We start from the raw sequence: 11,574 nt of genomic DNA on the forward strand, positions 1-11,574 counted from the left end.
AAGCTAACTAACCTAAGGACATCACACACATCCATGCCCGAGGCAGGATTCGAACGTGCGACCGAAGCGGTCGCGCGGTTCCAGACTGAAGCGCCTAGAACCGCTCGGCCACTCCGGGCGGCGTGTGTGTTGTTCTTAACATAAGTTAGTGTAAGTGGTGTGTAAGTCTAGGGGCCGATGACCTCAGCATTTCGCTGTTGGAGACTTAGTCTACGAGTCTTTGTGAGGACAGTCTGTTTCGAGGCTCGGCACAGAATCTGTTTAATATTAATTCGTCCGAATTGTAGTACTGTCAGTTTTGTCCCATTCCGTATCAGTGAATCTTTATCCAACCTTTATCCGTTGTTACCGATTCGTATGGATTATACCATGTATTATCATTTCCACCGCTGAAACATGAAAGGAGGTTAGCGTGCCGAAAGAAGGTGTTGAAATCATGTATTCGATTGAACAACGAGTTTTTCTAGCACTGGAATGCCACACGTTAGAACATAATCCTACGGCAACAAGAAGCAGTTTTCAAACACGCTGTAATGTGCTAAGAAGACCCAGTGCGAAAACATTCGCAAAGTCTTCACCAAATTCCAAAGGACAGGCAGCGTGGATGATGACCAGCGGGGAATATTGGCCCCAGGAAAACTGTAGCCACTCCTGAAAATATCGTCAAATTTTCTGGAATTATTCAGCAAAATCCTTGGAAATCCGTCCAAAGAATTGCAACAGAGACTGATTTGAAGCGTTCCAACTCGCAGAATATATTGAGACAGAGACTACACATGTCAACATTCAAAATCCTGTCACTTAGCCGTACCTGCACGAGCTGTTATACAAAGAGCTGACTCTGCGAACCAGGTTCTCACAGTGATTGGTGGCATCTGGTTCACAGATGAAACATACTTGTACCTGAATGGAGTCGTGAGTAACAGAAATTGGCGATTCTAGGGTTCCGAAAATACCCGTTTGTGTGAAGCGAAACCACTCTATTCTCCCAAGTTTATTGTTTTGTGTGCTGTATGCGGAAGAGGCATTATTGGAACTTTTCTCGTGGGATGAACGAACAGTGTGAGGTCATCTACATGAGTGCTAAAAGGAATTCGTTGAAATCCGGTTATACGATAAATAACGCAAATCTAAAGGCCGTAAATTCAACTAAATACCTAGGAGTTACAATTACGAACAACTTAAATTGGAAGGAACACATAGAAAATGTTGTGGGGAAGGCTAACCAAAGACTGCGTTTTATTGGCAGGACACTTAGAAAATGTAACAGATCTACTAAAGAGACTGCTTACGCTACGCTTGTCCGTCCTCTTTTAGAATACTGCTGCGCAGTGTGGGACCCTTACCAGATAGGACTGACCGACTACATCGAAAAAGTTCAACGAAGGGCAGCACGTTTAGTATTACCGTGAAATATGGGAGAGAGTGTCACTGAAATGATACAGGATTTTGGCTGGCGTTTTTCGGTGCGACGGAATCTTCTCGCGATATTTCAATCACCAAGTTTCTCTTCCGCAAGTGAAAACATTTTGTTGACACCGACCTTCATAGGGAGAAACGATCACCACGATAGAATAAGGGAAATCAGAGCTCGTACGGAAAGATATAGGAGTTCGTTCTTTCCGCGCGCTATACGAGATTGGAATAATAGAGAATTGTGAAGGTGGTTCGATGAACCCTTTGGCAGGCACTTAAATGTGATTTGCAAAATATCAATGTAGATGCAGATGTTGATGTAGATTAGTAAATGCTACAGTAGAGTTTTGGAACGACGTGTCGTAACACAGCTAGCGTTGGAGGATCAACCAGGCACCGAGTGGTTAATGCAGGATGGGGTCAGACAACATCGCGCTGAACAGGTGTTTCGCTTTCTTGATGGATACTTCGGAACTAGAACTGTTGTGTAGGATTATTGCAAATTTACTGGGGCAGAGATGAATTAGCCTTCACATTCATCCGACCTGACTTCTTGTGACTACTCTTGGTGGGGCACAGTGAAAGACACTGTCTATCGGAACCATTTCACCAAGTTAGATGAGCTTGAATCGGCGATCTGTGTGTCATGTCAACCAATTTGCGTTGAGAAACTACAGTATGTGATGGCAAATTCCGTTGTCCGTTTACGCCACCTCCATACTGTGAGAGGTGGACATTTCTATGATATGATACAATTGCAAAAGTTTAATTATGCACGCTAATACTGTACGAGCTGTACAGCTTCCAGCGCCATCCGTTAGCAACTTTTCGAACTAATTCGATAATTTTGTATGACTTCTGAGCCGCGCGGTCTCAGGCGTCTTGTCACAATTCGCGATTCTCCCCCCGTCGGTGGTTCGAGTCCTCCCTCTGGCATGAGTGTATGTGTTGTTCTTAGCCTAAGTTAGGTTAAGTTAGATTAATTAGTGTGTATGCCTAGGGATCAACGACCTCAGCAGTTTGGTCCCATAGTCCTTACCACAAATTTCCAAAATAACTTCTGAATAAAATTCTTACAGTTTTCACAATAAACATACCCTTTGTTGCCCTCGTCTATCGATAGGCTTTTCAGCAGAAAAGGTGTCAGTTTTGACGCAGCTGGCAGAGACGTATTGCTTTATTCGATAGGAAATGTGCTCTCTGTATGCTTTGTACGTGCGAGTTATTATAACAGGTTTGGCCCACATGCCAACTGCAATGCACGGAGCCACAAGCCACTTAGTTTTACGGATATTTATGCTCGGTAAGATATCTGATGCGATTACTCACGTTAATTTAAATTTAATTTCCTTTTGCTACGCCTGTTGCAAATGATTGCGAAAAAAGTAAGTGTTCACTCTGCAGGAAATTCTCTACAAACTCTTTGTACTCAGATCGCATTACTAACTTGATTCATAGGTCCAAACATTTTGTTTAACGGGGCTTTTATTAGTTACGTGGATATACGGACTACTTTCATAGGTAATCCGTTTTCAGAATCCTCCAAGAATGTTACAACTTCACTATTAACACAATGGAGTTGGAATGCAGAGGCTTCGTACCTTGTTGTCGGATAACAGACGAAGGTGTGAGGGAATGGTTCCTTCTAATTACAACACCGGTATTAGTAGGAAGTCTGAAGGTAGAAGAAAGAGCGCCTGCTCGGAAATCTGGAATCAGTTTAGCGGGTATGAATTACTAATAGACGTCCAACACATTACATTTTTTGAGTAGAAAATCGGACAGAGGTGTGGAAGCTACCAGCTTTTACCATCTATTCTACTGATCGGAGACAAATTCGTTGAGTTTCAGACTATTCTGGGTAACATAATAAATAATACATGATTCAGTAGTTACTGCTTAAAACCCTACAGCACGTAGCATAGAAACGCAACCAGTTCCTAGACAGCATACCTCCTTCTGTTGATGCCAATCTGTGGACAATCGTCTTCCATAGCTGTCATGGTTGCATACAGAACAGACCGATGTCTGTAAATGCCCCGTAACTTGCGGTAGTCTATGAGCAGGAATCTTCTCCCAGCTATAATTGAGCTCGGGTGTCTAAGACATAATCCCAGTGACTATTCTCTCTCTTTTAATTCGGTGTAGACTCTTTTGTACATCTCGGATGCTCTTAGAGTTGGACATACTGCAGATTGGGGTCTTGCTGCGACGCACAAAGTTCCGGGCGTTACTCTGTCTTGAAAGAAGACCTACAAATTATTGGCAAATACTGCTCTGACTGGAGGTTACAGCAAATTGCTGCCAAAACCGCAGTCACCACCTTCCATTTTAACAACAAGCTTTTAAACAAGTACACAAAGATATATTTTGAAGGGAACCAGCAACACTATAACAAAAGTCCACGTTATTTAGGGGTCATTCTTGACAAGACGTTCGGCACTTACTGAAAACTGCCACTGAAATGAAATCAAGAAACAACATATTGCAGAAATTTTGTGGCACGACATGGGGAACATCAGCTCCTACTCTAAGAACATCTATTCTTTCACTGGTGCACCCTGTGGCAGAATAATGCGCTACAGTCTGGATCAACGGCCCATGCACTAAGTGTTGTGTTGGCAGAAGAGCCAACACCGTGTTACTGGTGGAGGCCGAAATGCACGCGTTTTAGCTCACGCAGGCTGGCGTGGGGAGGGAAGGACTATACTGACGTGAGGTCTGCGACATGACAAGGAATTAGAATTCAGAAAGCGGACGTAATTAGTTTGATAACTTTAACCCATTAATGATGAACGTCGCTCTTGACGGTACATGAGTCACAATATTATCTGTTCAGAAGACATAGTAACTGAATACGGCGCCTTGCTAGGTCGTAGCAAATGACGTAGCTGAAGGCTATGCTAAACTGTCGTCTCTGCAAATGAGAGCGTATGTAGACAGTGAACCATCGCTAGCAAAGTCGGCTGTACAACTGGGCGAGTGCCACGGAGTCTCTCTAGACTAGACCTGCCGTGTGGCGGCGCTCGGTCTGCAATCACTGATAGTGGCGACACGCGGGTCCGACGTATACTAACGGACCGCGGCCGATTTAAAGGCTACCACCTAGCAAGTGTGGTGTCTGGCGGTGACACCACACTAAGCTCAGCGATACGCAGGTCAACCAGACTACGCGCTCTATCACAAGAACAATCAGAAATACACCAGCTTTCTCAGCCATATAGTTCCCCCATTTCTGCGCGGTGAAGCTGCTCTCAAGATGGTGACCCTTATCTCCCTATACATGAGGACATTCCGTGACTGAGTAAAAAAAAACTTCGCTCCCGTCACCTCTACAAGGTGCAAAATCTCTGGTTGGCAACGGAGCAACAACAGCAGACCGATGGACAAGAATATGGCAGGACAGCGGTACCCCTAGAACAGCTGAAGATGCCATGCATCTTGCCCAGGCCACTAGGGTTTGAAGTGCATCGCAAGATCTGGTCTGCACTCAGTAAAGGAAAAATAGTGGAAAATGTGCTGACTCAATGTACAAGTGCGGATCAACAACATCTTGCAGCTGTGATGTGAGCAGAGCGACAAACGGTGCAGCATATCATACGTAGGTGCCAAAATCGATCATTTCGTGGTGATCCGGAGTAGTTCCTCTTCCCAACTAAGGGATCAGTTGCGTATGTTCAGCAGTTGGACTTAAGCGTGTGATTTTCTGTGATTTGTAAATATTGAAAATTTAATCAACTTATAATCACGACTTTCTTTTAAATATCTGTAGATGTAACGTTAAAGAAAAACAATTACCCTGTGTGACATGATGGCAACGGCCTTGCCGCAGTGGATGCACCGGTTCCCGTGAGATCACCATAGTTAAGCGCTGTCGGGCGTGGTCGGCACTTGGATGGGTGACCATCCGGGCCGCCTTGCGCTGTTGCCATTTTTCGGGGTGCATTCAGCCTCGTGATGCCAATTGAGGAGCTAATCGACCGAATAGTAGCGGCTTCGGTCACGAACACCATAATAACGACAGGGTGAGCGGTATGCTGACCCCACGCCCCTCCTATCCGCATCCTCCTCTGAGGATGACATGGCGGTCGGATGGTCCCGATAGGCCACTCGTGGCCTGAAGACGGAGTGTGTGTGACATGATGCTAGCCATATGCGAAATAAGTAACTTGAGGGAAAAAACATCGATTTGATTATAGCCACTTAACTTCAGTAGAATAAAAACGTAGGACAGATTGGAGACCCATTGCTATTAAAAATAATAAAAATAACGTAATAGATTTCGATAGTTTACGCTCCTAGCTTGAAGAAAGCAGAGATGATTGTAATTTAGGAGCCTACTTTCTGAAGTATAATCGTTCCTGTGAGAAACACGCCTTTGTTGACAGAGGAGAGGTCTTGAAAAGCCACACAGGAGGTAAGGCAAGGTTCGCTGAACACTTGTTGTTCTGTACGCTCGTACAGCGGGCCGTCACGCCCCTGGTTCTGCTGTTACCGCCATGTGTGGCCAGCACTGCGCCCGCAGCTTGTCTGAATGAAGACATTGCCGCTATCGGGCGAGGATATGGCAGCATTATTCAGATGAAGCTCCGCGCAACGGCCTGGGTGTGCCTGCCTGAGATATACGCCCTGGGAGGCTACTTAAACCACCAACTCACGGCCGTCCACGGACGCTTCAGACCCCTTATCGCCTGCACAGCCTCTACGGCCGCGGATGACGGCTGAATACCGGTTTGTCGCTGTTCGTTTGCTTCCAAAACGCAAGTTCAGAATCGCAGCTCTTCCGCTATTTGGTTTTATTATAGCGCGATGGTGTCTCATTGGAAGACGGAATGAAGACTTGCGTTTTGTTGGACTATCTCTTGCTGTGATCATTTCCCTTCAACAAGAATTACGTCAAGCACAATTTGTGCAAGCCTTCTTCTCATTACATTTATTCTACCGCAAAGACTGCTCTGACAACAGCTTCGTGAATAAGACATTTGCATAAAAAGATAGTCTCTTATTTCCGAGAAAATTATAGCCTTTTAAAACAGGAAACCTGGCAATGGTGGTGCACAATAAAGATTTTTGGTGTCTGTTAGTTAGAATCACACAATTATCGAAGTGCAAATTCATAAAAGTTATGTAGCTCCAATAAAAGATATCTATTAACCTTAAATGATGTCAGAAATATATGTCATCTGTGTATTTGTAACTCAACAACGCAGAGAAGTGGAACCTGGAGACTGGGGAATTGAAAACCTAGACTTTTTATAATTCTGAAAAAACAAGGATACAAATAATGTTACAGATTAAGTGGACAGCTACAGAAATTTTAAAATCACATCTGCTGGAAACCTTTATCAGCAGATGGAAAAACTTAACACGATTCGTCCTAAGGTAACCAGTGATAGGTAATGTACGTACCAGTAGCGTAAGTATTGGAATGATATGGAAGACTAAGATCGTAGCAAGAAGTATAAGTAGATTTTTAAAGTCAGTAATGATAGCATAGGAGAGATGAGATATAGTAGCACACAAAAGCAGAGGGAGAAGAGTTTCAAACTGGTATAGTAACTGCTACCTAAAGGATAAAACATAAATTCAGACGATGAATGGGGTTCTGATGCCTCATGTGCCATGCGTTAAATTTCGCCTCTAAAATTATATTTTGTGCGTCATCGAGAATGTTTTTTCAAGGCCAGCGGCCTTTATCGTTACAGTATATACACGGTGGTCCATTGATCGTGACCGGGCCAAATATCTCACGAAATAAGCGTCAAACGAAGAACTACAAAGAACGAAACTTGTCTAGCTTCAAGGGGGAAACCAGATGGCACAATGGTAGGCCCGCTAGATGGCGCTGCCATAGGCCAACCGGATATCAACTGCGTTTTTTAAAATAGGAACCTCCATTTTTCATTACATATCCGTGTAGTACGTAAAAAAATATGAATGTTTTAGTTGAACCACTTTTTTCGCTTTGTGACAGATGGCGCTGTGATAGTCACAAACAAATGGCTCATAATTTTAGACGAACAGTTGGTAGCAGGTAGGCTTTTTAAATCAAAATACAGAACGTAGGTACATTTGAACATTTTATTTCGGTTGTTCCAATGTGATACATGTACCTTTGTGAACTTATCATTTCTGAGAACGCATGCTGTTACAGCGTGATTACCTGTAAATACCACAATAATACAATAAATGCTCAAAATGATGTCCGCCAACCTCAATGCATTTGGCAATACGTGTAACGACATTCCTCTCAACAGCGAGTAGTTCGTCTTCCGTAATGTTCGCACATGCATTGATATTGCGCTGACGCTTGTTGTCAGGTGTTGTCGGTGGATCACGATATCAAATATCCTTCAACTTTTCACACAGAAAGAAATCCGTGGACGGCAGATCCGCTGAAAGTGCGGGCCGTGGTATGGTGCTTCGACGACCAATCCACCTGTCATGAAATATGCTATTCAATACTGCTTCAACCGCACGCGAGCTATGTGCCAGACATCCATCATGTTGGAAGTACATCGCCATTCTGTCATGCAGTGAAACATTTCGCAGTAACATCGGTAGAACATTACGTAGGAAATCAGCATACATTTCACCATTTAGATTGTCATCGATAAAATGGGGGCCAATTATCCTTCCTCCCATAATGCCGCACCATACATTAGCCCGCGAAGGTCGCTGATGTTCCACTTGTCGCAGCGATCGTGGATTTTCCGTTACCCAGTAGTGCATATTATGCCGGTTTACGTTACCGCTGTTGGTGAATGACACGTGCAAAAAAACTGCCATCGTCCCGTAATTTCTCTTGTGCCCAGTGACAGAACTGTACACGACGTTAAAAGTCGTCTCCATGCAATTCCTGGTGCATAGAAATATGGTACGGGTGCAATCGATGTTGATGTAGCATTCTCAACACCGACGTTTTTGAGGTTCCCGGTTCTCGCGCAATTTGTGTGCTACTGATGTGCGGATTAGCCGCGACAGCAGCTAAAACACCTACTTGGGCATCATCATTTGTTGCAGGTCGTGACTGACGTTTCACATGTGGCTGAACACTTGCTGTTTCCTTAAACAACGTAACTATCCGGCGAGCAGTCCGGACACTTGGATGATGTCACCCAGGATACCGAGCAGCATACATAGCACACGCCCGCTGGGCATTTTGATCATAGTAGCCATACATCAACACGATATCGACCTTTTTCGCAATTGGTAAACGGTCCGTTTTAACACGGGCAATGTATCACGAAGCAAATACCGTCCGCCCTGGCGGAATGTTACGTCTATCACAATGCGAAAAAAGTGGTCCAACTAAAACATTCATATTTCTTTACGGACTACACGAACATGTAATAAAAATGGGGGTTCCTATTTAAGAAAACGCAGTTGATATCCGGTTGACCTATGGCAGCGCCATCTAGCGGGCCAACCATAGCGCCATCTGGTTTCCCCCTTCAAGCTAGACGAGTTTTGTTCTTTGTAGTTTTTTCCTTTGGTGCTTATTTCGTGAGATATTTGGACCGGTCACGATCAATGGACCACCCTGTATACTTTATTCTGGTGGAATATTCCATAATTGAATTCACATCTATTCCTTTGTAGTATTTGTAGTATGTTCCTTTCATTATTCCTCATACGAAAACCAATGGATGCGATCCGTACAGAAATGTTCTACATTCTGAAATGACAATAGAGTTCAAGCCGTATTTCGTGGCAGTACGGAGTGTTCTGCAGGAAAGCAGAGGTATTTCAGTCTGATTTCATACAAACAATGAGAGCAGTTGATTTACCCAGTGTAATGAAGCATGACGTAAGGACGAAGGTACTCTTATTTGAATATCTTACGGTTTTTAACTCGTAATCGTTAACAGGTTAGCACATATCTTTTCAGCGATAAAAACAAAACTTCACAATGTTGGAACTGTAATTAAATTAATTGCGACTGTTCATAGTCTTATAACTGGTATTACGTTCGGATAATTGTTTTAGAAAATGTGATATGCAAGAACCGTCTTTTTTTATATCTGCAGACTGATGAAGATGATAACAATGGCTTTAAAAAATTCCCAACAATACGTCGCACTGCTGTGCTGCCTTAACGAACTTCGAGCTTACCACAGTGATCAGTTTTCCGGTTAGTGGTTAAATTGATCTAGGACCACAGTATGGCCGCTTCAATTGTCACAAATGCCACTTCTTGACATCTTCAACTTCTGTAGTCCTGTCATCCTCAGTTGGGTGTAATATTACGATATATTGATAATTTTTCATTTTCGGACCGTCTACCTCCAACTGAATGAAACAATTTTCGTGTCATACGCGTTTCGTCTTTATTCTCGGCAAGGAATCTTCACTCGCCTGAAATATGCACACTGTATATAGAGGTCATAAACAGTTCTACTGGCTTGTTTTTCTATGACGTAGTGGTACTTTAAATTTTACTTACAGGCTCCGTGGACAATTTTCTACAAGCTGTTTTGTAGTTGGCATTTGACGCTTTTTTCACACTTCACAGCACTGGGAAATGAAAACTTGTTTTGATGCTATGTTTTGGTTTGTGTTGCCAGATCTGTTTGTGTATGCATATTTGTGTGTGTGTGTATGTGTGTGTGTGTGTGTGTGTGTGTGTGTGTGAGAGAGAGAGAGAGAGAGAGAGAGAGAGAGAGAGAGAGAGTGCGTGCGTTCGTGCGTGCGTGTGTGTGTGTGTGTGTGTGTGTGTGTGCGTGTGATATCACGAAATACTACACTCAAATGTTGGCAATAACATTCGATCTTTGGCAATAACATCCGACAGTCGACAACACAAACCAAAACATAACAACAAAACAAGTGTTCAGTTCCTAGCGCTGTGAAGCGTGAAAAAAAAAGGTCAATTATAAGAAGAGAAACAGCGCCAAAAACTGAACAAAAACACAACTTGTAGAAAATTGTCCGCGGAACCTGTAAGTAGAATTTAAAATATAATACATCATAGGAAAACCATCCTCCAGAACTGTTTATAACCTATGTGAACTAAATAGTAAAAATATGTACATATTCCCGGCGACTGAAGATGTCTTGCAGAGAATAAAGAGAAACGCATAAGGCACGAAAATAGTGTTTCATTCAGTTGTAGTTAGACGGTCCAAAAGTAAAAATTAACAATATACAGTAATAAGACACTTCTTGATTTTCATTATCGTGGATTTATCGACGACAGTGTTTATACTGGCTGTACCAGCTGAGCTTATAACAGGAAATTCTGAAAGTGGAATGACGAAAATAATGGGAGCCAAACATTATTTACAACCTGTTTAGAAACCATTATACAACTGCAAGAGTGGAAGGGCATGAAAAGGAAGCTGTGGTTGAGAATGCGGTAGCATTGTAGCCTACCTCGAGGTTACTCAGCCTGTACGCTGAGAAAGGTAAAGGCACCAGAGAGGGAGTTTTAGAGTTTCAGTTGATAGTGGAGGCAAGACTGAAGAAAAATCGAGACCCGTTCATAGGATTTGTCGACCAGGAGAAAGCGCTCGACAATGTAAACCCACAGATCCTGGGAAAAATAGGGTAAGCTATAGGGTAAGATGGGTAGTATACGATATATACAAGAAGCAAGAGGGAACGGTAAGACTAGAAGACCAGGTATGAAGTGCTCGGATTAAAAAATGTGTAAGGAAGTGATGTGGTATTCCGACCCTACTGTTTAATCTGTACGTCGAGGAACCAATGAAGGAAATAAAAGAAAGGTTCAAGAATGGGATTGAGGTTCAGGGTGGAAGGACATCAACGATAAGATTCGCCGATGACATTGCTATACTCATTCAAAGTGGAGAGGAATTACAAGATGTGGTGAATTGATCGAACATTGTAATGAGTATAGAATAAGGATTGATAGTAAATCGACGAAAGACGAAAGTAATGAGTAGTAATAGAAGCGAGAAAGCGAGAAATTTGATATCGGAATTGGGGATCACGAAGTAGACGAAGTTAAAGAATTCTGGTACCTAGGCAGCAAAGTAACCCATGACGGGCGAAGCAAAGACGACATAAAAAGCAGGTAAGCACTGGCAAAAAGGGCATTCCTGACCAAGAGAAGTCCACCAGTGTCGAACACAGGTCTGAATTTGAGGAAGAAATTTCGGAGAATTTACTTTTTGGGCACATCATTGTATGGTA

At 43.1% G+C, this 11,574-nt stretch overlaps 1 pseudogene; it reads left to right on the plus strand.

Annotated features, from left to right (window-relative positions):
• The first annotated feature begins 5,229 nt into the window (after nucleotides 1-5,229).
• On the plus strand, nucleotides 5,230-5,347 carry LOC124726865 (annotated as a pseudogene).
• Nucleotides 5,348-11,574: the final 6,227 nt, after the last annotated feature.

Source organism: Schistocerca piceifrons, chromosome 1, assembly GCF_021461385.2.
Source record: "Schistocerca piceifrons isolate TAMUIC-IGC-003096 chromosome 1, iqSchPice1.1, whole genome shotgun sequence".
Classification (NCBI taxonomy): Eukaryota; Metazoa; Arthropoda; class Insecta; order Orthoptera; family Acrididae; genus Schistocerca; species Schistocerca piceifrons.